Here is a 26,960-nt window from a genome sequence, read left to right on the forward strand (position 1 = left end):
GAAAATCTCCACAGTACAATAAGAAAAAAAAATCAAATTTATATACATAGGTAGTATACATTATCTAACATATTGGATTACAAAGTTAAAAAAATAAACTTAGCAGATCAGTAGCCAGGCAAGTACTAGTGAGTAGATTAAAACTTTTTAAAGATTATAATGGCATAGCAGATTTTTTGGTAATACACAGACTAAAAAAATAGGGAGAGAACCGTTAGAGATATTTATCTAAGGAGGCTGAGTGAAAGTACAGTGCCAGGTAGAAGAAAAGTATGGAGAGAAGTTTTCAAGTGGCCAGGATTTGTGATTGTTCTGACAGCTAATGGTAGAGCATTCCAGTTCTTGACTAAAGAGTAAGAGAAGAGCAGCAGGTTTGGTTTGTGAACCTGAGGAAGTAACTGATTCACAGATCTAAGGGGCCTACTTAGGAGGTAGAAGGTGAAGCTAGAACTAAGGGCGGAACAATCAGAAGGTTTAAAGAGAAGTTTGTGAGCAGTTGGTAAGCTGCAGATATTTCAGGTAGTTTGGAAGTTCCAGCCATTTTAGGGAGTGAAGAGCAGTACAGTGATGGGAGAAGTTTTTGGGGTTTATTGCATGTTTTGCAGTTTTATTATAATGTCTCAAGCTTAGGTTTTAGGGAGGTTTTACAGTCAGTAAGTGGAGGGGAACCATACATTAGGGAAGGAAGTGGGTAAGTGGAGGCGGGAGTTTATTTGGTGGAGGGTCTAAAGGACAGGTTATGCCTATGGAGTATTCCAAGTTTCTGATGTGTTTTTTGGATGTTTTGTTGCAGGTTAATATCAAATTTTAGGTGTTCATCTATGAATACTCCTAGAAGTTTAGTGTGGCTAACAACTTCTACTTTGGGAGTAGATATTAAGCATGGCTTTGTCCAATAAAGTAGATTTTTTTGGGGGGGGGGTGAAAAGCATGATCTCACATTTATTTGGGTTAAGGGTTAAGTGGCTTTTAAATATCCAGGATTCAGTGGTGGAGAAAGCAGTTTGGGTTTTGAGTTGGAGTTCAGAAATAGAGTCAGCTGTGCAGATGATGGTTGAGTCATCTGCATATAAGGGCTCCATTGGTTATAGATGTGTGGAAATTGTTAATGAAAATATTGAATAGGAGGGGACCAAGAATGGAGCCTTGAGGCACTCCAGTAGAGGTGTTAAGATAAGAAGAGATAGAGTTTTGCCACTGGATGACCTGCTGCCTGCCTTTTAGATAGTTAAAGAACCATTTTAGAGTGGTGGTGGAAAGTCCAAAGTTAGAGAGTTGTGATAGTAGCAAAGGATGGGAAACAGTATGAAATCCCTTAGAGAGAGCCAAGAATATGGCAGATACTATTTTGAAAAATGATAAGCCAGCAACAAGGTGGCTGAGGAAAAAGGTTTATTATAACATATAGAAAGACTTCACAAAACAGACCGGTTTCGGCTCGGAATTAGCCTAGCCTTCATCAGTGTTACAAAATCAAAGGACATATGAAGTCTTAAATAACAAAAAGTTAATGAAAAAAAGCACATGACTGGCGAACACCTATACATTAATTAGTCATTCATAAATATTCATTAAGCCCTGGATGGAAAAGAGCACCTAGTTTGGTTATCCATTTTTTCTCCTTAATGTTTAGTTTATTATGCCATCCGGATTTATGGGTACGATCCCCGATGAGCTTATCAGTAATCAAAAAATGAAATTTGGCTGTTCAATGTGTGTTTATAAAGTGCATTACTTGTTCTCTTGCATTTGATGTCACTCAAATGCTCAGAGACACATAGCTTAAATGGTCTGGCCAACATAAAAACAATGACAACTGCAACATGCCAAATAAATGACCCAATCAGTGTTACAATTGGCAAAAAACTTGATGTCATAGACAATACTACTATTTTTGCTGGAAAATTCTTTGGTTTTCAAAATATATCTACAATTATTGCAGTGGCCGCAGGGCATACAGCCAATGAGTTTATCACCCAAAATAGTAGTTTGAGTTAATTGGGGCAACATTGAGTCAGAGTGGTGCTTATAATGATTAAAATAGGCTCCTAAGTTTTTGCCCTTCCTAAAGGAGAAAGAGCAAGTATAAGGTATCAATGTACACAAGACAGCATCAGCTGTAAGAATGTTCCAATTGTCCTTAATAATATCAATAAACCTGTTGGTATTTCTTCCATAGGTGGTAGTTAAATGTAATTGGTTTGAAGGTGGTGGTTTATTTTGATAGGTCAACAAATTCTGTCTGGTCAGACCTAATGCATGATTCTTAGCCATGGTGACATAGCCCGAACTGTAACCCCTATTAATGAATCTGTCAGAAAGATCCTGACTATAGAACCGAAAAGTATTCTCTTCCGAACAGTTACGTCTGATTCTAATAAACTGTGATTTAGGAATGTTCCTGGCAATATGTTTTGGATGAAAGCTGGAGGCATGGAGTAAGCTGTTATATTGTGGAAACTTTCTAAATACCTGGGTATTGAAGGTATTATCATCATTTCTGGATATCAAAACATCCAGAAAGGTAATATGATCCCAATCAAAATTGATGGTAAAATGAAGTCCCCATTTATTATCATTAAGATATTTTACAAATTCCTGAAGATATTCAATATCAGATCTCCACACCATCCAGCAATAATCCAAGTATCTGCTTCAAATGTCAATTTCCAGCAGATACAAGTTATGTGTATCGTCATAAATGATGATCTCTTCTATGTATGCCATGAATAAATCAGCATAGATGGGGGCAAAAGATGCCCCCATAGCAGTGCCTTTAATCTGAAGGTAGCATTCTTTATCATAGAAGAACACATTCTTAGTGAGCATATGTTCAGTTAGATTAATCAAAAAAGTGTTGAAACCGGATTTGTACATATTAGATTTATAAAGCCAATATTCAGTCGCATCCAAACCTGCCCAATGAGGGATATTAGTGTACAGTGAGCTCACATCTAAGGTACACAACCACCAGTCATCCTCAATTTGCATATCATTAATGATACTTAAAAACTGGGTAGTGTCCTGGATCCTAGATCTGACCCAAGAGAGCAAAGGTTTTAAGTGTCTAGTCAAAAATTCAGATAGGGGCTCAGTTAGAGATCCAGTTCCTGCCACAATAGGTCTACCAGGTGGATGTAAAGGATCCTTATGTATTTTAGGCAAGAAATAGATATATTGTCTGACAGGGTCAACCATGGTAAGATGTTTTAAAGTTTTAGGTGTTATAATTCCATTCTCAAGTGCAGAATGTAAAAAAGTGTCAATTTGCTGTTTAAACATAAAGGTGGGGTCCAGTGGCATCCTGGTATAATACCTGGCATCATTCAATTGTTTATGTGCCTCAATATCATAATCAATTCAATTCATAACAACCACTGCCCCTCCTTTGTCAGCCTTAATAATCACCAACTGCTTATTCTGCACAAGTTCAGTTAGACAGGATAAGTCTGACTCAGACATGTTATTAGGCATGGGTGGAAGTGTGTTGAAGACAAAATGCAAATCCTTAAGAACACTATGTAAGAACAAGCTAACAGACGGATGCATAGGCAGTGTAAAAGAAGAAGGATGATATTTGAAATCATCAGTGATCTGTTGTTGAGCCTCTTTGTCCTGAAAAAATAACTTAAGATTAATCAGCCTACAAAATGTAGATACATCTTGGGCAAAAGTATCTTCAGGTACAAAAAAAAACGGGTATAAAGAATAAACCTTTATTGAGCAAAGAAATTTGTTGTTCAGTTAAAACACTATTAGAAATGTTACATACATTGTTATTAACAACAGTATTTACTTGTTCGTTAGTACTTCCATCAAGTTGTGTAGACTTGTGACCTTTTTTATGTTTTCTACCCCCCCCCCCCCCGGAATGGTCTAAAGGGGATACATGATTCTTCTGTTTTGGAGTTGGAGACTCCATGGTGTGCTGTGTGCCAATGAAGATGTATCACAATCAGTGGTATCAGACTGATTACCACGTCCTTTGAGAATGGAACGTGGGCGTTTACGTTTGGATTTGGAAATAGTATTTCTATGTGTATCATCAAACCTAACATGCCTAGTGTACTTAAAAGGTTGTCCCCTCTCATAATCAGTCTGATCCCGGGAGAATTTCCTAAGTTTCCTCTCTTTCAATTGTGTTTCAAAATTCAAAAGATCAGAACTGAGTTTAGACAAAAATGCAGGGAAAAAAGTTTCATCCTGATATTGATTACAGTCTTCAATAAGTTTAGTAACCCTGATTGTTTCCCTGTCAATGGCCCTAATATAATATTTAGATAAAGTTTCAACAAACCTCATAGAACATTCCTGTTGAATAGATAACCATTCAGTTGTCAATATATCATCAAGCTCTGCTACTAGAGGTTGAATTTTTACTCTTAAACCCCTCGGACTTATACCTTTGACCATATAGGCCTTAAACAGTTTGAAGTGCCAAACATTCGACTTAAGTGCTTTCATATTCTTGTTTAAATCACAAAATATTTTTTCACAGCATTGTTCAGGCTTATCTAAGATGGTATCACCTAGAATATTAGAAGAGACACCAATTCCAAAAGCCACAAGGTCCTCCCTATCGGAGGAAAGGCCAGAAAGGATTTTATTTAAATCCATGATGTGGCCAAAAGGCCAATAAAGCACTAGTTAACTAACACCACACCCCGTATACAAAAAGTATAAATCAAAAACTGGACTATAATGGCAATAGTTCAATGTTCAAAAAAGGCATCACATAGGTGTCAAAAAAACAGCCATGTCCAGTACAGGACAATAATGGTGTAGATGAAATCACAGCAATCAAATAATAATATTTAAATATAGTTCGGGATACAAATAATGTAAGGCACTCCAAACCTGTATGTACATTCACCATAGAAATAATATAATGGTTAAATACAGAGGAATGTTAGAAGCTTGTATAGTATATAAAAAACGGACATAGTCCGAGTTATTATTATAGGGTCAAAAATCAGACCAATACTAAATATTAGGTCAACTAAAATCATGAAGCTATATTCCCAAATGTATTATGAACTGTCATCAATAAATAAATCCCACATATATATATAATATATTCCTAGTAGAAAACAACACATCATATTCCAGTTAAGTTACATAAGTAATTTGTAAATTGTGTAGTTTAAACAAAAACAGTATTAAGACATATAAGGAGCTGTACTTCAAAGTCTGTTGTAAAGTATTAAATCCCGAGTGTCCAAAATGTCCAGAGGCGAAAAAAACTGCCAGTACAAATTCAAATAATATTCAAAAAATAGAAAAGTTCAAATAAAGTAGTATAACTAATCGCCAATAACACTCTTCCACCTCATGGTAAAAGCGACAACGCCCAATGTCATATATAAAAGGCAAATTGAAATTTTTAGTCAAAGTCCACATATAAAATGTAGATCATATGGAAAATGTGAATAGTTCTAAATAGTGTCCAATATAAAAGACAAATTTTCAGACAAACCAAAAGATTAATATCTTAGAACATGGTTGCCCCAAAATGAATATTGTAGATGTAAGTCCCAAAAAGGCAATCGTAAACGAATGTCCGACCAAACAAAAAAATATTCAATATCCAAATTCCAATAAAAAAGGAGTAAAGAGAAACGTTTTACCCCAAACTGAGAAAAAAATCAGGCGCCCAATCCTGAAGACCATAAGACATCCAATATAGTTGCCCAATGTTGTTCCAAAATAAAGAGCGCTTACGATAAGCAGCAGGGAATAAAATGATCAATTAGTCCTCACTAGGATTCCATCAGATGTAAAAGTCAGGCAAAACGATTTAGTATAGTTCTGTCCAATTCAAAGAAAAACAAAGCATGCCAACCCAATCAGCTAGTACGAAGACGTCCTCACAGCACACCATGGATCTCCAGCAGGAAACAAAAAGCTGCGTATCACAATAAACCTCCCTGCATGGAGGAAGTTGCACTATTTTCCCATTATCATGAGCTCTGTTAACAGTATCTAGGAAAGAAATAAGGGCAGAGTTAGTGCAGTGGCCAGATCTAAAACCATGTTGTGTGGAGGACAGAAGGTGGTTATGAAGAAGATAAGGCATCAGCTGAAGGTGAATGCACTTTTCTAAGATCTTAGAGATAACAGAGAGGATAGCAATAGGTCGAAAGTTGGAGATATCTTTGTTTTGACCCTTTATGAAAAGGAATAATATAGGCTTTCTTCCATAATTTGGGCAGACAAGATTCTTGAATGGATCTGTTAATTGGGATGCTTAAAGGGAATGCAGTAACATCGATAGCAATCTTTAGAAATGTTGGGGTAAATTGTCAGGTGCATTAGAGCATGATTTAAACTTAGTCTTTTAATAGTTATAGTAGAAATGGGGTTGATAGTGAAATTAGGGGTATAATGAGGTTTGGGTTCAGGGGTGGATATGGTGGTAATAGAAATGGGGATGGTTTAGGTAGAGCAGTGTCCTTTATATTTTTTGTCATGAAGAAAGCTAGAGGTAATGTTGGCTATAGAGTTTATAAAGAAAGTGTTAAAGAGAGAGGCAATTTCATGGGGAGGTTTGTCAAGATGTGGACAAGGACTGTTTTTTGTACAGGGTTCAGGAGAGATGAGATGGAATTCCAAAGTTTTGGGGGGTTTTGTTTATGGTTAGACTGCAGTTTTGTGTAGTAAGCTTTTTTGTCTTTATGCACTAGCTTTTTTACCTGATTACAGAGCTGTTTAAAGTGTAACAGGATATCCTGTTTTTTGTTAGTTTGATATTTCAATGTTTTATTTTTAAGCTACATCAGAGTTTTTGTGGGCTTGGTCAGCCAAGTAGCAAAATTAGTTTTGGTCCTTTCCGTGCAGTGTGGTGCAAGGTTATTTAATGTGTCCAGGAATGTAGTACTGAAATAATCAATGGCATTGTCTAGTGGGAGTATTTTTAATATGTGCCAGTTAATATTTTTGTGGATATCAGTTAGGATTAGAGGTTTGAAGGCAGCAAGGTTCCTTATCTGTTTGTATTGGTGTTGATTTTGGAGGGAAAATGGGGGGGGTGGTCAGTGGATAAAGGTGGGGATGTGGTCACTCAGTGTGTCTTGAAGAGTGCCTGTTTCAGATATATTATTGGGGTGGGAGACAATAATCCAGTCTAGGGTGGATCCTGCAGTGTTATCCTTATTTGGTCTGGTTGGGGTGTTTATTAGCTGAGTAAAGTTAAATACGTTAATATTACAGGTATAGGAGTAGGAGTTCAAATTTAGCCTGTAGATATTTACGTCACCTAGGTTAACAGTTTAATTTTCAATGTCAGTAGAAATCCAGGCAAGAACTTCTTCATTCATATGTATATTGTTTCCAAGTAGAGAGCTATGATACAAAGATTTTTGTAGTTGTTAATCTTTAGGAGAACAATGGTAATTTCGTCATTTGTGAATTCTGGAATGGGATTTGTGTAGGGTACTATGCTGAGTGAGTCATTGCCACAGGTAGACAGCAGAAACAATCAGTGAAGCTGTCAAAACTAACAGGTAAAAACAAGACTATTGTAAAGTAGAAAAGAAAGCAGAAACAGAAACTAAAAACAAAAAGGAAAGGGGTGTAAGGTGAAATGATCTCCGCTACTAAGCAGAGGTGACCAGTAGTTGCAGAAACAAGCTAAGCTCGGTGAGGTACGCTAAGAATAGGAGGAAAATGTGGGGTAGAATGGCTAGGTAAAGAAGGGAGGGAAAAGAAGGGAAAGGGGTAAAGCAGTTTTTCTCAGTCGTGTGCGAGCACCTAACAATTGTAGATATTTAGCAGGAATATGCTAGGACATAACATATTAAACTAATGGTTGGCTTGTTGTATATGTGCTGACTCAGATGAAGGGAAGAGAGTGTGGGGCTTCTTTGACCGATGACAGCAGCTTGAGTTCTGATTTGTAGTGTTGGCCTGGTCTGACTTCTAAATTAATGGTCGGCTTGTGGTATGTCTGCTGACTCAGATGTAGGGAAGAGAGTGTGGGACTTCTTTGACCAATGAAAACAGCTTGTGTTCTGATCTGTAGTGTTGACCTGGTCTGATATCCGTAACTCCAGTTATGCTACTTCCGTATAAATGACAGTCACTGGTTAAAGGCATAAAGAGTGCATTTATTCTCTTCCACTGTGTTAGAAAACCTATCAGTCATTAATGTCAAGTGGCATTTAAGTCACAGTCAGTAAAATAATGTAAGTGTTTGGCAGATCTTTCCTTAATAAGCTCACGCATGCCATGTATGGTTAAGCATCTGTTTTCTGCTGTCTAATTCATATCTGTCAGGGCCTGTGCTATGTTCTACATAATAAATAAAGTATTACTTTTCCTGATGGCATAGCAGAGGCACCTGTTGTGGCCTCTGCCTGCCAGGGTGCCATAATGAGAGCTTATCTGTAACTCCTCACCTCAACATGAACATCTTCCTTCCCCATCTCAGTAAAGTTTTAAGTCCCACTCCCTCATGAAGCACATGAGTGACCCCCTGTCATTTGCATTATGGTAGTGTACTAAACATCCGCCATCATAGATGCATCAATGGCAGTGCCAGCATATATAATGATAATCTCAGCTTGCACTCTGTACCACTGGTTTGGCAGTGTAGAAACATCTTAATTCATTGCTAACACAGCTGATTTAAAACCAGTTTTCCAAATATGAACATAAGCAATATTAGGGAAGGCTAATGGTTAAGGTGTTTGCCTTACAAACACAAGGTGCAGGGTTTGTGTCTCACAAGGGATAATTGGCTAGGCTTAAAATGGCTCTCAAGGGCAGTTATCTTAGTACTAATCTATGAACATATGAAAGACCATGAATGACAGCTTGTTAAATCACATCACGTTTTCATCTCATCATGAAATCACAGCATGTCATATGATGCAGAAATGAACAAGCACACAGTATGCAGAATGTAGATGTTGCATCTAATGGGGTGCACATTGTGAAATGTGTAAGTTATAAGTCAAGCAGTGAGAGTGCTAGCATAGCAAACTACTCTGTGGGGACACTCCATAAACAGTGGTAGGATTTCAACAACAGAGATGTGCATAAACAGAAATGATGGGCAACACCATACTGTCAAACAGTAATGGATGTTGACAAGTGCTACAGTATACAAAGGCATTGAAATATGTGTAATGACCCATAATATGGACTTGCTGGGTGTGTGTGTGGTGAGGCAACTTCCTTCTTATGTACTGAATATTAGGAGCCTGTGTATTGGTCCACATTTGCCATGATAGCATTCTTTAAGCTGGTTATTCCCTCAGAACACTTGGCCATGTGGAGCCAAGTATCCTGTTAATATACTTATTGAGATTTGCTATGAATACCACACAGCTGTTAATACCAGCTGTCATCTGCGCTCTGAACCAAGAGATGGAACACTGGCTTATAATGGCTATTATAACAAGCTTGTTATACAGATATTTTGTCTACTTGCCAGACTTAGGTTTCAGAAAAGCAATGTGTTTAAAATACAGGCATATATTACGGCATGCGATATTTCCTTCACAGCAAGTACCCATCTATAACTGACACATATACCAGTGTAGACAGTTTCCTGAGAGCATTCCAGGTGGCTACATCAATAATTTATAAGTGCAGCATTCCTGCATGTTTTATGCAACACCATATAATCTGGCAGAGGCAGTAGGAACACCTTTTGAAGCCTGCCTCCAGAAATGTTATGGTAGCAGTCTTTCAAAGTTGATATGTATGAAGACTTCTTTACCAGGTCTGTATCATGCAGTATCTCATGTAAAGTGCAGAAAAACAGAGTACTATGAGGCTTGTGCCTGTTTCATCCTGGCAACATTGATTATAAATCACAGCAGCCAGTTGCTGTTTCTGAAGATATATGCATTAATTTATTTAATGAATTAATTATTATTATTATTTAATTAATTACTGCTGTGCATCTGTGTATGCAAGGATAACATTATTTGGAATATGCCCTCCATCAGCCATATTGATGACCATTGTATGTTCCTGTTATCTTCCATAGCTCTATCTACCAAGTCATTATCCGTATTCTGGATATGTCTAACAATTATGAGGCCATTCTGTGATAGGAACTTTAAGGATCAAACACCATGTCCTCACACCTGTACATGTTGTCCTTTCTTCCTGTCTTCCACTTCATTATTTGCCTTCACCTTTGGTAAGATTATATCCTGCATAGATGGGTTGTTTACATTTGTGTTATATGTGCAGGTGATACTGGTTTGCGACAGCAGACTTTTCTTTATTCTGCTGGATGTTTTGTTTGCTGTGGCGTAGTATGATTATGTGAATGATAATGGTATGAGGTTGTAACTAACTTATATGAGATGTTGAGTGTAAAAGCAGCCACATATCACCTATGCCTTCTCACTGCTTTCAGGACAAAACACAGATTTGATTTCTTGCTTGTCTGTTTTTTGCAGTAATGTGGGTACCTATACACACTTAGCTGCATTCAGCCCCAGCTGGTAGATACTATTGTATGTCATTTGTCAAGTCACCCTGGAACAGTATGTGTTTGTGTGTGGTATGTCTAGTTTTTTGGTAACCATACAGTGTGATGAGCCCTGATATACTGACAGACTATTTTAATGAAACGGTATCACTTCCTTGAAGTTGTGCAATCTCAGCGTTTGTTGTATTAAATATGGCAGTATATGGGGTGCTTAACACCCATCAATACTCAGGCCTTTGATTGGAAATTCAACAAAATGGTTTGCTGATGTACAGAGAATCAATGAATGATACCATGTACTGTTTCTTTCTCCCATGTTTTGTTTGGGTGGTTGAAATCCTGGAGTTGTTTCAATGTTGAAAATAATGGCCAGGTTTTCCTACTCCTATGTATGTTTCTGGCTGTTGGCAGTTACGTGCATGTATATCTGTCTTTCAGGCTAATGCTTGTACCTTGGCTGTGCATCCTATTGGATTGTGCATATTTGCTGCAATGCTGCACTGAGACTGAGACTATATTTGTTTCATTAAGCTTTTAGCAACCTGTTGCTCTACAGGCTTTGGTGTCCTGGTCTTCCTCAAAGTACTATTAAGCCATTCATCATGCTGTTGAGAGACACATCTGATTTCTATAGAAACCCCATGAATAGCCCTTGCCATCCATAGAGTTTAGTAAACATATAGGGAAAGGAAGAGGATTGTCAGGCTTTTTTCTATATCAAACACACACACATATACGCACGCACACACACACACACACACACACACACACACACACACACACACACACACACACACACGCACGCACACACACAAAGTACATATACTTAAAGACAATTCAGATTTACCAGCCCACCTATTTCATGTCTTTGTGATGTGAGAAGAAACCAGAGTGCCCAGAGAAAACACACATGGACACAGGGAGGCAGTAGTCCTGCTCAGTGCACGACTGTGTCACCCATAACAAAATGGTAGTCAATGACATGACTCCTACCCCCCCCCCCATTCATCTCATCACATCTGCTCAGCAATATAATATGCAATTATGAATCCCATGTATTTAGCACACTTTACTGGCAATGTCCGATTGGAATATACATTACATACTGGCAACTCTCAGCACTGTGATCCTGACATTGTCACACTGGACTGTACACAACAGTCTCTTCCCTACAATCCCTCTTCAGCAGTGTCCCTTAGCATATGCATAACACCCTCTGTCCATGTGCACTACCATCTCAACAGTGTTATATTAGTTTGCATATTTCTTTCATAATCCACAAATCAGTCAAGAGACACATTGATGTTAGGGCATTTCTACATTGTTAGAAATTCCTTTATTTAAGCTGCTTTTAACACTACGCAGCTCAATATCCTATTTATTCCTTCCCCAGGTTTGAGATTGTATTCTCATATTTCTGCATTTTGTTTATTAAACTCCTTTCCCAGCTGTCCGCCCTTTGTTGCATATATTTTTTTTTTCATCCATTTCAGGTAATGTCTACCAACATCATATTTTTCTTTTGCCACTCCTTCTCCCTTCTTCCCCAAGACAAAAACATTTACACAAATTCCTTACTATCTCCACATTATTATTACTATTACTTTTACTATTGCATTACTATTACTATTACACTTCAGTAATGTTACAACTTTTCCTTCTAAATTTCTTCTGAAATTGGATTTTGGCTCAAGACAGACAAGCCAATTTCAAAAATAATAAACTAAAATTCATAGGCGGACTGGAGATCCGCTGTGGCGACCCCTAGCTGGGAAAAGCCAAAATAAGTAAGTAAAGTCCCCCTGAGCATTTCTTTTCTGGCAGGTGAGTATGTAACTATGCAATCCCATTCTTAGCACCTGCACCACAGATTGAGTAAGACAGGCTTCCTTCACTGACAGCAGTCATCTCCTCCTAGATATGCAGCAAGATGTACACCTTTCCTACTTTCAGGTTCTGATACTATCCATAATAATTAGAATACTTTCTATCCCCACCAGTTATTTCTTGACATTGGCCATAATAAGAAAAATATCCATGCTGTCCACCAGTCATGTTCCATCAGTGTCCATATTAGGTAAAATACCCACCTTCCCCTTCAGTTGTATCCTTGTAGAGTTTATAATAAATAAAATATCCACCCTCCACTCCACTGATGTCCTTCAAAATCTATGATAATTAAAATACTCACTCTGTCTTTCAGTAATCTCCTTGTAGAGTCCATAATAACTAAAATATTTACCTTCCCTGCAGTCATGTTCTGGCAGAATCCATAATAAGTAAAATATCCACCCTCCCCTCCATTCATGTCCTGGCAAATTCCTTAGTAAATAAAATACCCACCCTTCCCTCCAGTAATTCCACATCAGTGTCCATATTAAATAAAATATTAACTCTCCCCTCTGCTGGTGTCACTGTTAAAGTACAACACTCCCCTCCCCAGTCATGTCCAGCAAAATCCATAACAAGTAAAATATCCTCCCCTCCTTTACTTATATCCCTGCATCTATATTAAATAAAATCCCCCACCTCCATCATATCCTGCTATTATCCCTAATAATAAATGATCCACTTGCTCCACTTATATAACTGGATAAAACTTGGACTATGACATGTGACCAGAGCTTGCTTAGCAGCTCAGGTGGCTCTTGGAGTTGGTATCAGAAAGGAGAGGAATGATAATGTTTACGTCCTCTTTCCTCTGTTCAAGGGGAGGAAACACATGTCCTGGGCATACTCACATATTAAGTTTCCTCAGAAAAACGAAGGATTGTACAGAGATGCTCTAGGAAGAGGGACAAGGCTTAATGACATCAATACAGAGGCATTGTGCAGCAATCACACAACCCATTGCAAACTTGCCCTCAGCCAGTGCAGGATATATATTGGGGACAGCGATATACCCAAGTTCAAGTCTGCTTTTGTGAACAGCATTAGCAGTTCAGGGCTTACTAATCCCCTGTGGGACCCCAGTCTGGAGGGGAGTTGTTGACTCCACCCAGAGGAGTTAAACACTGTAGTGAAGCTGCTTAAATAAATGCCTACAGAGTGGGGTGTGTTGGACCTCAAAGGAGCTGCAGTACAGCAGAGGTCTGAGTTCAATCCAACCCAACAAGAAGAAGAGACATACATAAAATATCCACCTTCTTTTCTTATCATGCCCCACAATATCCATAATCCTGGTCGTATCTTGGCAGTGCCCATATTAAGCAAATTACCTCCCATCCTCTTTTGTAATGTCCCTCAGTGTTCATATTAAGGAAAATAGCCCCCCTTCTTTCCTCCTGCAGTTATGTTCAAGCAGATCATAAATAGAATATTCCCCTTCCCCTTTAAAGTCCTACTGCTTCTGTATAGCACATTAACCAGAACTTTGACCAGTGTTGTTCAGAGTCATTCTTGTAATATATGGTTGAAGCATGTGCAACTAAGGAACTTGTACAAAAATTAATTTGCAGAACATTAGTGTATTGCCACATTAGCATAAGGATATTGCATGAAGCACATAATGTGTGCAGCTGTGCAACCCTAGAAAATACTATAGCAGAGTGCATGGACTGAATGGTAGTTGCAGTCCTACTGTCTTAGTACGTGCCATCAGACTACTTGTCTTATGACTCTAGACCCCTATCCCAAATCCCATACCATACTGAAGGTGTACCACCTGTACTCAAAGATTTCTTCACATACAGGTGGCCCTGTGTTAACCCAGCTATAAGCCGTTTGCATCATGCTGAACACTGGGTTAGTAAGTATTTGCACACCCCTTCCACTTATGATGTCTAGCACCAAGAATTTAAATAATGATGGCTTGCAGTGAGTTGCCATATCCAAGGACATATATATATATATATATATATATATATATATATATATATATATATGTGTGTGTGTGTGTGTGTGTTTGTGTGTATTGTGTGTGGGTATATATACATACACACACACACAGATATATATATATATATATATATATATATATATATAAAATATAGTTGTACACTCTGTCAAACATTTACTTCACGACAGAGTTTACTACTGTCTGTTTTTATTTAATTTTCAAGTGTAGGAAGAGTTTACAAAATGGGAACATGGAGTGCGCCTTTTCTCTGTCCGATATGGTTATATTCATGGTAAGTGGAAGTGTGTGTGTTATTGCTAAAACTTATACCAAAAGTTTCTGCTTTAGGGGAGGCAGTGTGTTTGAATGTTTGCTGTTAGAGTAAGAGCTAGGGAAGGGGTGCTTAGTGTTGCATGGCTATTTCTATACACAAAAAAGTACAAAGATCAGCAACTTGTTATGTATCATGTCAGATGGTTCTTTTGGAATATTATCCAATACCTTTCTTATATTTTATCTTTTTCTTCCAAAATAACCAATAAGTATACTTTTTCCATCTCTGATGTTTGAACCCTGCTCCTTTTATTACCCAACAAAGTCTTCTTCTCCATCTTGTGACAGTTACTCTTTACAATTTCACATCTAGAAAGCTTCTGTTATCCATCTCATGGCACTTAATCTTCACAATGACTCACTGAATAAGCTTCTGTCCCTAAATAATGACAGCTCAATATTTTAAAGCTTTCCTTGTATACCTTTTAATCAGAACTATATAGTTCTGTCAGTTCTTCCTGACAGAATGCTTAATAAGCAGAAATATCTGCACTTATTTGCATAGCCTTGTAGTATCATGTGCCTAACAGTACTTCTAGTCAACTGAGCATGATTATAGTTTAATTTATCTAACAACATGCCTATTTAACAAAACATAGCTAAATTTTCTTATCTTAACTTGCAGTAGCAGTATAATACCTGAAATAATTTTACTTCAAGTAATTAATTCTGACACTTCTCCTTATGAATTAGCTCTAACAATATCCATGTCCCTTCCTTGTTTTATCAATAAGGTCATTAGAATAAGTAAACATAAATTCGTAATTATCATTTATGCTGATGATGTGCTACTGGTTACAGAGAAACACATACAACACAATATATTATCAAAATATTTATTTGAAGAAGTGGGAGTGGAATCAGCAGTAGGTTATAAGACTAACTTGGAAAACTTAAAAAAAAAAGATACTTACTTCAACTGCTAATCATGTTTTCTTTGATAAAATTCCATTCTGGGCAGGTAGTGGCTGGAGGGGGGGGGGGTTATGTACCAGCAAGAAGCCAAGGGGATAGCCTCAACAACTGGAGGGCTTTGGGGATGCCAGCCAGCCAAGGAGTCTACAGATATTAGGTAAGGGAGAAGTACAGCAGCTTGAAAGCATATTTTTATGCAATACCAAAATAGCTGTCATTTGCTGACTAACAAAAAAGCAAGGTTAAGCCCTGGACAGAAAAGTTGTGGAAGACTTTCTACCAGCTTGGGATGCTCATTCCCACTGTCAAAGAGATCTGGCTACCAATGAGGAACTTTCCATAGAAAAAAGGGAAACTGTCATAAGTTGATGTTAGGAAACCAGTGCAAAAGTTCAGCTGGAACAACAGAAGGAAAAGGAAACTGTGGCAACTCTGATGCAGTCCGTGTTGTAGAGTGATAGGCCTGTGAGTCCCATATGAAAGAGCAACAGATGACACAGGATGAAACTGAAGAGAATGTTGCACAGGAAGATGCTCTGGAACTTTCTATAGATTGTCTGCAGGAAATGGAGAACAGAGAATGTGCCCTCAGTTTAGAAGAAAATGATCTAAGAGAAGAGTTGCTTGATTTAATAGAGACTGGCAGACATATTAAGATCAATAAAAGAAATAGACTACAGAAAGTCAATAAAACCCTATCTGTCCACAGTCTACAAAACTAAAGAATAACTCTTTACCTACAATTATATGACTATAGTACACCTGATATATCTCTTCTGTAGTAATATAAGCTTACTATGAAAGACAGATAGCCAGTTAGAAGTTTGATAAAACAAATGAACACAGTGATTAAGACTGTGCATAGAGATTAATGCAATATAACAAAAGTAAATAGGATATATTACTATGCAGCTATATTAATAACAGATAAAGTCATACCACAGAAACACAGGACAGTAAGCGAAAGGAAGGGGAGAAATCGTATGCCATCATGGAAGTCCCGAATAGGGAAAACTATAAAGAAATTAAGACAGAAAGCATCACTGTTAGAAGAGTATAGAAGAGGGAACAGATCCACCAAAATACTCAGAAAGATAGATGTGATAAAAGCAATGCGCAGTATCAGAACAGTTCAAGATCTGTCATGCACTGTGACAAATCATAAACTAAAAATATCAGCACAGGCAGAAAAACAATTAGAAGATATACAGATAAATATAAAGGAAAAGTACATAATAAGCAATTTCTTGATGACCCCAAAAAGTTTTATAGAGAATTGGGAAATAAGACAAAAGGAATTGAAACACCACCAAAAAAGAAGAAATAGATAGATTTTGGAGAAATATCTATGAAGATCCTGTGGAACATAACAAAGATAATAAATGGATAGAAGAAGTAAAGGAAAGAATAAGAAGTTCAAATGTCCAGGATATGAAATGGAATGAAGTAATGGCCAGAGAGATTGAAAGAAAATTAAGAAAAGCTCCTAACTGGAAAACACCAGGCCCAGATGCAGTACCTAAGTTCTGGCTAAAAGTGTTGTCATCTTTACATGAAGATATAGCCATAACTAAGAACTATTTATATGCGCAGCCCGAACAGACACCACCCTGGTTAACAGGGAAAACAATACTCCTGCTTAAGAGTGAACCTGCAAGCTCTCCTAAAAACTATAGACCTATTACTTGCCTTCCATCAGTGTATAAACTATACACTAGAATTGATGCCGACGGTTTATAGTCATTTAGAAGAAAACTCAATCATGCCAATAGAACAAAAGGGTAACAAAAGAAAGTCATTTGGAACAAATAATCATTTGTTGTTAAACAAAGTCATAATGGAGAATTGTAAAAAGGGGAAGAATCTAAGTATGGCATGGATAGACTACAAAAAAAGGATTTGATGATATTCCACATTCATGCATAATTGAGTGCTTAAAAATGTTAAGATACACCCTATACCGATCGATTATATTACACCAACCATGAAAAAGTGGCAAACCACTTTTCAGTTAAACCATGATAAAGGAGAAATGATTATTCCAGGGAAAAATTCAAAGGGGGATAGTCTAGGATGACTCTCTGTCACAGCTGCTCTTTTGTCTTGTCCATAACCCATTAAACTGTCTACTTAATAGACTAGGTCATGGCTACAATTTGGCTCCCAGAAAACAACAAAGTGTAAAGACTTTTCATCTTCTTTTTGAGGATGATTTAAAACTGTATAGTTGATCAGATGAGGATCTGAAAGCACAACTACAAGGTGTCAAAAAGTTTTCAGATGATATAAGACTGGCACTTAGTCTTGATAAATGTGGAAAAGCAACCTTTAAAGCAGGAAAACTGCCGCACCAAAAAACATCAGTTTGGCACAGGAATGTCATATAAAAGAAATTGAGTAAGAGTAAGTATATACATATTTGGGAATTGATGAAAGATCAACAATAAAACATGAACAAATGTGAATAAAACTTAGGAATGTTTTAGAAGACTAAAATTAATACTGAAACCAGTGTTGACATCTAGGAATAAAGTCCAAGCTATAAACCAGTTTGCTCTTCCTGTCCTAAATTACAGTTTTGGAGTGATTGATTGACCTCAAATGTTGTTGGATCGGTTGGACAGGGAAACAAGAAGGATGCTTCATGCTCATCAAATGATTTATAAAAATCAGTGTATACCAAGACTGTATATTCCCTGTTCTGAAGGAGGTATGGATTTCCACAAAATTGATTCCATGTACACATCTGCAATCGTGTGACTGCATACATATCTGCTGACCTCACAAGACCCAAATGTAGTGAAAGTTTTAAAACATGAAGAGAATAAGTCTATCAGGACATCCCTGCTTAGTTTAGTAGGAGCATATCAGTGTCCAGTGGAAATGAAAATCAAGATTTTCACACTGAGCTAATCGAAGGAAGGACACTGAGGAAACTCGGAGCTATAATATATAACATTAAGTATCCTGTTTTTTGTTTATTTTGTTCTTTATTTCTTTGTTATTTATAGCACTTTGTGTACTGTGTATTTTCTAGCTAGTTTCACTGTGTGTGAGGTATTAACTGGAAATTGTCCACTTTTATTAAGCATCTGTTGGGTTGTTTGTTTCTGATAACTTGTTGCAGTTAAACTCTTTTCTAGAGGTTCCTTTAGCTGTTTAAAACTTTCATTTAAAGGCTCACTGCTGCTTTTCAGCTGTGAGAAACATTTCTGCAGTTTGTTCTAAGTAGTGGGGATATTTGTAGCATTTCCATATTCAGGCTTGTATTTGGGCCTAGTGTTTGTGGAGGCTGTGTGTCTGAGCACATATTCAGGGACATCTTGGTTTAGCCAAAGCCATCAGGCATTTCATTGAGAGAGAATTGTTTGAGGTCATTGGCTGACTGAGGTCACCTGGACTACAGCTTAGACTAAGCACCTCATTGGTTCTTTTGAGATTTCTTTCTTAAAAGCTGTCTCAGGTTTCAACCTTCTGTTACCTAAGAAGTTCAGTTGTGAAAAAAAAAAAATGTATCTGCTTTTACTGTATTTGTGTTTCTTCCTACTTTATTTTGCTTTTGCGTCATCTTAAAAGTACTCAATTGTATTTATTACTGCTTGGTGTAACTCATTCTAAGCCTTTTAGTTTAAGCATTTGGGCTTCAGACCAGTTGTTTTACATTAAGAAGGTTTGTGGTCTGCACTGTAGTGGCAGAACAGGTAGCTTACATCCTTCTAAGTTGGGAACTGCTGATTGAGGACTCAGTGTCTGTTATTCTAAAAGTGTATTAATTCTGGTTTAAGCACTTGGGCTTCAGGCCAGTTATTTTACATTAAGAGGGTTCGTGATCTGCACTCTTGTGGGAGGAGAGGCTGGACTCTGCCCTTCTGAGCTGGGAATTTCTGGTTAAAGGCTTATAGTGCCTGCATATTTGAACTGCTTCTTACTGAAATTGGTACACCTTGTTTGCTGTAGCATAGACTAGATCCAGGCCTGCTGAATCTAGCTTTGTTTGTATAACTTGAGCACTAATCCAGGCATTCTTTAAAGTATTCAGTTGTATTTATTACTGTTTGGTAGTAACTTGATTAAAGTGTAGCTATCATTCTAAGTCTTTTGGATTAAGCACTTGGGCTTCAGAACAGTTGTTTTACATTAGAAAGGTTTGTGGCCTGCACTGTGGTGGCAGGACAGGTAGCTTACATCCTTCTAAGTTGGGAACTGCTGATTGAGGGCTCAGTGTCTGTTATTCTAAAAGTGTATTAGTTCTGGTTTAAGCACTTGGGCTTCAGGCCAGTTATTTTACATTAAGAAGGTTTGTGGTCTGCACTCTTGTGGGAGGAGAGACTGGACTCTGCCCTTCTGAGCTTGGAATTTCTGGTTAAAGGCTTATAGTGCCTGCATATTTGAACTGCTTCTTACTGTAATTGGTACACCTTGTTTGCTGTAGCATAGACTAGATCCAGGCCTGCTGAATCTAGCTTTGTTTGTATGCTTGTTGTTTGTTTGCTTGTTATTTCCCTGAAATGCTAATTCCAGCTAAAACGCGGCTTTTCAGCGCTTCTGTGGATCCCTAGTGATATCTGCATTGCTTACTGTACTTATTTCCTTGTTTCACTTGAAAGAAAGTTACTGTTTGTCATTTTTGCATTTAAGTTACCTGTAACACATTGCATTTAAGTTACCTGGCACTTGTTCACTAAAACAATTATATAAGTCGGCACTAAAAAATTAAAAGCACTACACCCCCACAAACTCCCCTTGAGTACCTTGTTCCCCATTGGCCCTTTTTTCAATTATAAAGGAATTCCCAATACTATCCTAGCATGTCCAAAGGTCAGTTGTCAATCTCCTTTCTGGTCCAGCTGGTGAATCTGGGAATCTTGAGGCAATGTTACAACTGCCTCATATACACAGACAACCCTCTCCTCCTCCCAACAAATTCCAACACATGCATTGCTTACTGTACTTATTTCCTTGTTTCACTTGAAAGAAAGTTACTGTTTGTCATTTTTGCATTTAAGTTACCTGTAACACATTGCATTTAAGTTACCTGGCACTTGTTCACTAAAGCAATTATATAAGTCAGCACTAAAAAATTAAAAGCACTACACCCCCACAAACTCCCCTTGAGTACCTTGTTCCCCATTGGCCCTTTTTTCAATTATAAAGGAATTCCCAATACTATTCTAGCATGTCCAAAGGTCAGTTGTCAATCTCCTTTCTGGTCCAGCTGGTGAATCTGGGAATCTTGAGGCAATGTTACAACTGCCTCATATACACAGACAACCCTCTCCTCCTCCCAACAAATTCCAACACATGTGAGCGATGCAACCATATAGCCAAACTGGAGGCTAAGCTCTCTCAACTCAGTACTGGCGTAACCAGTCAGGAGGAGAAGGAAACCACACTCACTACAATTCCAGTCTCACATAGACCTACCACGACAGCAAACCAAACACATAAACACACAAAAACATACTCAGAGGCTCTAAATAAAAATTTGCCTAAGCAGCAGAGACTTCCAAAGCAGACACCCAAGCAACCTCTACCCCAAAACAAAACACGTGCAACACATAGCTCACAAAGCCAGTGTGCCGAACAGTCACAGCCCTTAAGGCTAAACAACACACCTGATACACTTGTAATAGGTGACTCTATCGTCAGGCACACTGACGTCCCGCTCACCAGACTGAACAAGGAGAAGGTCACGGTGAACTGCCTGTCGGGCGCTAGGATCCGCCACATAACACAAGCACTCAGGTCACTCCAAGGCAAGTACAAATATGACTCAGTCATTGTCCATGCTGGTGTGAATGACCTGAGACGTACCTCCCTGGACTACATGAAAAGAGACATAGAGGAGCTCTCTGAGCATGTAGCCCAGGCCGGTATGACCCTGACCTTGAGTAGCATCTTACCCTCACCAAGAATGATGTCACAATATGAAGACAAGATGATCAATTTCAACAATTGGCTTAAGTATTGGTGTCATTCAAAGGGGATCCAATGCCTGTCAGCCTGGGATGACATGCTCGACAAGCCACGATGCTTCGCTAGGGACGGCTTGCACCTATCACCCCTGGGCTTTCGGATATTGGCAAAGGCTCTTGCTACCCCCATAGTGCCTTTTTTAGGCAAGGCTCAAAAGACAAACCCACCTCCATAGGTATCACAAAGGATAAAAAATTAAGAGTAATGCTACTCGACGCCAGAAGTCTAAACCTCAAGATGCATGCACTCAAAACTCTCCTTAGCATGGAGAGCATCGATATCTGTGCAGTAATAGAAACCTGGTTCAAGGCTCCCAAGAGCACCCCAGCACTACCAGATTATACCTTATACCATGCTTTTCGGCCCCAAAACTTGGACCGAACCAAAAAAGGAGGGGGAGTATTAATATTCGTCAAAGATACCCACACCTACAGGTTGGTGGCACAGCACAAAGCATCAGAGACTATCCATGTGCAACTAACAGTGGGTAAAACTGCCTTCCAGTTTATAGCCTGCTACAGACCACCCTCCCAAACCCAGGAACCCCACTTGGCCTTCCTGAGAACACTGGAAAATATGAAGGTCTCTCCAAACACCATTATATTGGGTGACTTCAACTACCCAAACATAGACTGGGAGCATTACTCTAGCTCCAACACCCTAGCCCAAAGGTTCCTAGAATTTATAAACTCAAATGCTATGGAACAACTTGTTACCACTCCCACAAGAGGGGAAAACATACTGGACCTGATCATCACCAACATGGGGACTCTATGTTCCAGACCAGAAGTGTATCCCTCACTGGTAAGATCAGACCATAAACTAATCTCACTGGATATTCACATCCCGACCCCACCCCCTGCCCAGAAAACCATAGTGAAAAACTTCTCTAAAGCAAATTTCACACTCCTCAAAACTGAGGTGGAATCCTTCAAAGCCCCCGGGCCTGTGGAAAATACGGCCCAGACCGCAGAATCCTTTATAAACGCATTCTACGAGCACCTTCAGGAATGCATGGATCATGCAATCCCAAATAAAACCAAGACCCAATCCTCCAAAGACAGACGTCCTGTCTGGTGGACCCCAGCCATAAACAAACTATACAATAGAAGGAGGAAGCTACTACATGATAGAGCAAAATCCCAAAAAGGGAAGGCATCTCTGATCAGTATTAGCAAAAAACTACGGGCACTCATAAAATCGTCTAAGGCCAGCTTCGAGAGAAACATTGCACAGGACAGGGGTGGGAGGATGACATAATGGTTAAGGTGTTTACCTTAAAGACACAAGGTGCAGGGTTTGATTCTCACATAGGGTAACTCACTAGGCTTCAAATGGCCCAAAAGGGCAGTTAGCCTAGTACTAACCTATGAACCTATGAACCTAACTAAGGATAATCACAAGGCTTTCTTTAGTTATGTTAGGAACCTGGGTGGGAATTCCCAGATATGCTCAGAATTAGTCCAAAATGACAACAAATACACCAAACCCACAGACATTGCCAACATCCTAGCTGACAGGTTCAGCACAAACCCCCCCCCCTCCCCACCAAAAAGGCAAATATCTATCCCAGCAGAGTGCTGCCCCCCTGACATCTCAGATGCTCAGGTAAGAGCCGCCCTCTCCAAATCAAAAAACACAGCATCAATGGGACCAGACGGTGTCCCGGGCTGCGTCCTACATGAACTCCAAGAAGAGCTAAACCCAAACATAAAACTACTGTTCAATCTCAGCCTTACTACAGGATATGTACCCAAAGAGTGGCGTACAGCAACAGTGGTCCCTCTCCACAAAGGTGGTGCCTCAATGGATCTTGGAAACTATCGCCCTATAAGCCTGACTACCTTGGTCTGCAAAGCTATGGAAAGGATCGTCATGGACCTCATAAATAAAGATATTGGGGACCTACAGACACTGGATCCTACCCAGTTCGGCTTTGTTAAGGGCAGATCCTGCCTCTTAAACCTGGTCAATTTCTTTGAAACAGTCACCAAGGCCATTGACGAGGGGAAGGTGGTCCACACAGCCTACGTGGACCTCGCAAAAGCCTTCGAAACAATACCCGTCTCGGGCATTATAGATAAGCTCACCAGCTTAAATATAAACCCCTATGTCACTAGATGGGTTGCAAACTGGCTCAAGGACAGAACCCACATGGATAGAATTGCTGGAGCCATGTCAGACTCCAAACCAGATACAAGTGGCGTCCCACAAGGCTCAGTCCTGGGGCCTCTCTTGTTCGGTATATATTTCTCGGAGGTACAGGCCAACATGGAAAGACTGTGGCTGACCAAGTTCGCAGATGACTGCAAACTGGGTGCCATAATCGACTCTCCAGCTGACACAAGCATCCTCCAAAAGGGCCTCATAGAAACAGACAACTGGTGCCAGAGCCATGGCCTCAAGCTAAAGGCCAAAAAGTGTATAGTCATCCCCTTTGGCAAAAACAAAGTGCCCACAAATTACCACATAGGTGGTAATCCATTAAGTACAGAAGAAGTAATTAGGGACCTGGGGACCCAAGTTGATAGCAATCTCTCATTTGACAACCACGTGGCCAAAGTGGTTAGAAAAACATTTTATTTAGCCTACCTAATCATGAAGGGATTCACATCTAGATCAGGGGAAGTCATCGTACTCATCCCTCATCAGGCCCATAATTGAGTACAATGCCCCTTTTGGGATGTACCTTACCAGACACCTGCAGCAACTGGAAAAACCCCAAAAGTACCTCACCAAGAGGATCAAAGGGCTCAAACAGATGCCATATGCTGCCTGTTTAAAGAAACTCCAGCTCTACTCAGTGGCATACCACCTGCTCAGAGGCGATCTGTGCCTGACGTATAAAGCCATGTCCAACCCGGAATTAATGGACATGCTGCACCTCAGAAAATCCAAATCCCATCGAGCTACACGCTCGAGAGAGACTTAAACCTCAGCACTGAAATAAATAGGACATGCTGGAGGGACAGATTCATAACCCAGAGGCTCCCTTCACTCTGGAATAAAATCCCAGTCCAGGTTAGGCAGAGTGATGAGTGGATGGGAGATCATAGGTTTACCCCGGGTATCACTTCTGTATCACTGTTAGACAGAGGCACAGTATACTAACCTCGAAAAAGAGCATAGCAAGATTAATTTAAAATGTGTTGCGAAAGCCAAACACACTCTGGCTAGGCTTATAAATGCCCTAGGGCAGATAGCCTAGTATGAACCTATGAACCTATGAACCTAAGCCAGAAGTAGAAAAAAGTCAGGTAGCAACTGAATGTGCCAAAAAAAAAAAAAAAACGAAAGAATATAAGGTGAAGGATCAGATGAGAAGGCAAGAAATGTGGAACATGCATAAATACAGTTAAACTCTTGGAAGAACTTCATATTGATTAGGTTTGAACACAGGAAAGGATAAAGAGAGATGAATTTAAACCAAAAGATAAAAGGTTAATATTGGTGGCCCAAGATACTGGACTACATACATGTTAGTTCACAAAATCCATTGAGCTTGTGGGAGAACAGACAAATGTAGGTTTTGTAAAACACAATTGGAAACAATTTACACCTCTCGTTGGTTGTGATATACTGATGGCAGAAGGACTGTATACTGAAAGCCATAATAATGTGGCAAGACTATTGCACTGGGGATTGTGCAACCATTATAATATTGAAATAGCTGAAAAACACTGGAAACATGAGCCACAAAATATTTCAGAAAATGATGAAGTTTATACGACATGGGATCACCCTTTGCCAATAGTTCAAAAATAGTTGCAAGAAAACCAGATATAGTAGTCCATGAAAAGAAGACAAAAGTAGCATTGATCATTGAAACTGCTACACCTGTGACACAAAGCCATAAAATACCGTAATTTACAGGCAGAAATGAGGGCAGTGTGAAAGAAGGATGCCTAGACAGTTCCAATAGTAGTAGGAGCAATGGGTCTTATAAAAAAGAATTTACAAAAGTATTTAGATATGTTACCGATACATGTATCTCTGCGAATTGCGGGTGCTGCAAAGAGCATTTCTGGCTAACATCATAGATGTAAACAATACTAATTACATGAACTTTAATCATACTTTGACTTAGGAACAGGGTCCATTCCAGTCATGGTATTAGAAACCCAAAAGTCTTGGAGAAATTAAAAAAAGAGAGACTAATAGACTAAGGCAGAAATTGGGTCATTGTGCCAGTGGGTTTATAGTCAGAGGTGGGTAAAAAACAAGGCTCTGATCTTAAGTATCAATGCTAGTCTATTATTTTATTTATTTGTCTGTTGATTTATTTGCTATTGTTAACCAGGAAAGTCCAAATAGACAACAGTCATTTCTTTTCAGAAGAGAACTTGGAAGGATATTTTCACAGTGTACAAAATAGCATAGACTATTATCAAAGGCAGTAGCTATAAATTATGTACCCACACATGAACTGGTTCAGCAATATCGATATTTATGGGGACATGATAAAATGAAGTACTTAGGAATATAGATTAAATATTATTCTGGTGTGGCAGCTAAGGATATGTAGAAAGAGACTAAACAAAAGATAATACAAAAAACTAAGAAACTGGAAGCTCTGTTATACGGATATGGATAGCAAGCGACAAGCAGCTAAAATGTTTTTAGTCCCTTTAGTTTTGTATGTAGGTCAGGCATATTTTTATTACCCAGAGGAAAAGCTGTGGATAGCAATTAATAAAGAGCTGAAGGATGTTATCTGGGAGGGGAAGGAGGTAAGAGTCAAGTGGGATAAGCTGCTTTTTCCAACTGAACAAGGTGATTTGGGATTACCTGATTTGAAGGGGTATTTCAGAGCGACACAGTTAAGGCTCCCATATATAGGACAAGCAGTAACCTATAAACCAGAGTGGAAAGTGATGATGATCAAACAGGGGGAAGCTCAGAAAACAAGGAGAGACTGGAATTTTGTATGCAGATCCTTACAGATAAACTTGCAGAATATTTATAAAGTAGAAGAGAGTATTCTAAGAACTAAGCCAACATGCAAATGGAGAAAAGAGATTCTGATAAGGATGACTGCAATTAGGGATACAGACAATAGGCAAGAGAGGGATGGAATTTATTGGAGAAAACTGGTTAAAAGAACCAAGGTATTGGGAGCACATAATTCGAGAGGGAACAGTAATAGAATGGGAAGAGGCCAAGAGGTTATTTGGACTGCAGAATAGAGATTGCCTTCCCTATCAAGGATTAATATCAGAGTATAGGCAAAGAGAAAGAAATATGGGGATCCTAAGTGAAAGATCAGCACTGGGAGAGGTTTTAGTACAATCTAGAACAGAAGCTGCTGTTGAAAAGGAATAATTAGTAGGGCATACAAAATATTGCATGATAACTGTAAGAATCAATCAGAGGAGGTTAGAAAGGATGGAGAAGAGAAGTTGGATAAGCTATTCACAAAGAAACAATGAAGAGATATATGTATGTCTC

General features: G+C 38.8%; 1 protein-coding gene across 1 annotated transcript in view; it reads left to right on the forward strand.

Moving 5' to 3' along the window:
* The window catches only part of RGS22 (regulator of G protein signaling 22), a 971,253-nt gene that overhangs the window by 753,874 nt on the left and 190,419 nt on the right, over nucleotides 1-26,960 (forward strand). The gene's annotated exons all lie outside the window — the stretch shown is intronic.

The sequence above is a fragment of the Protopterus annectens genome, chromosome 3.part0, assembly GCF_019279795.1.
Source record: "Protopterus annectens isolate FY-2018-M chromosome 3.part0, PAN1.0, whole genome shotgun sequence".
Taxonomy (NCBI): Eukaryota; Metazoa; Chordata; order Ceratodontiformes; family Protopteridae; genus Protopterus; species Protopterus annectens.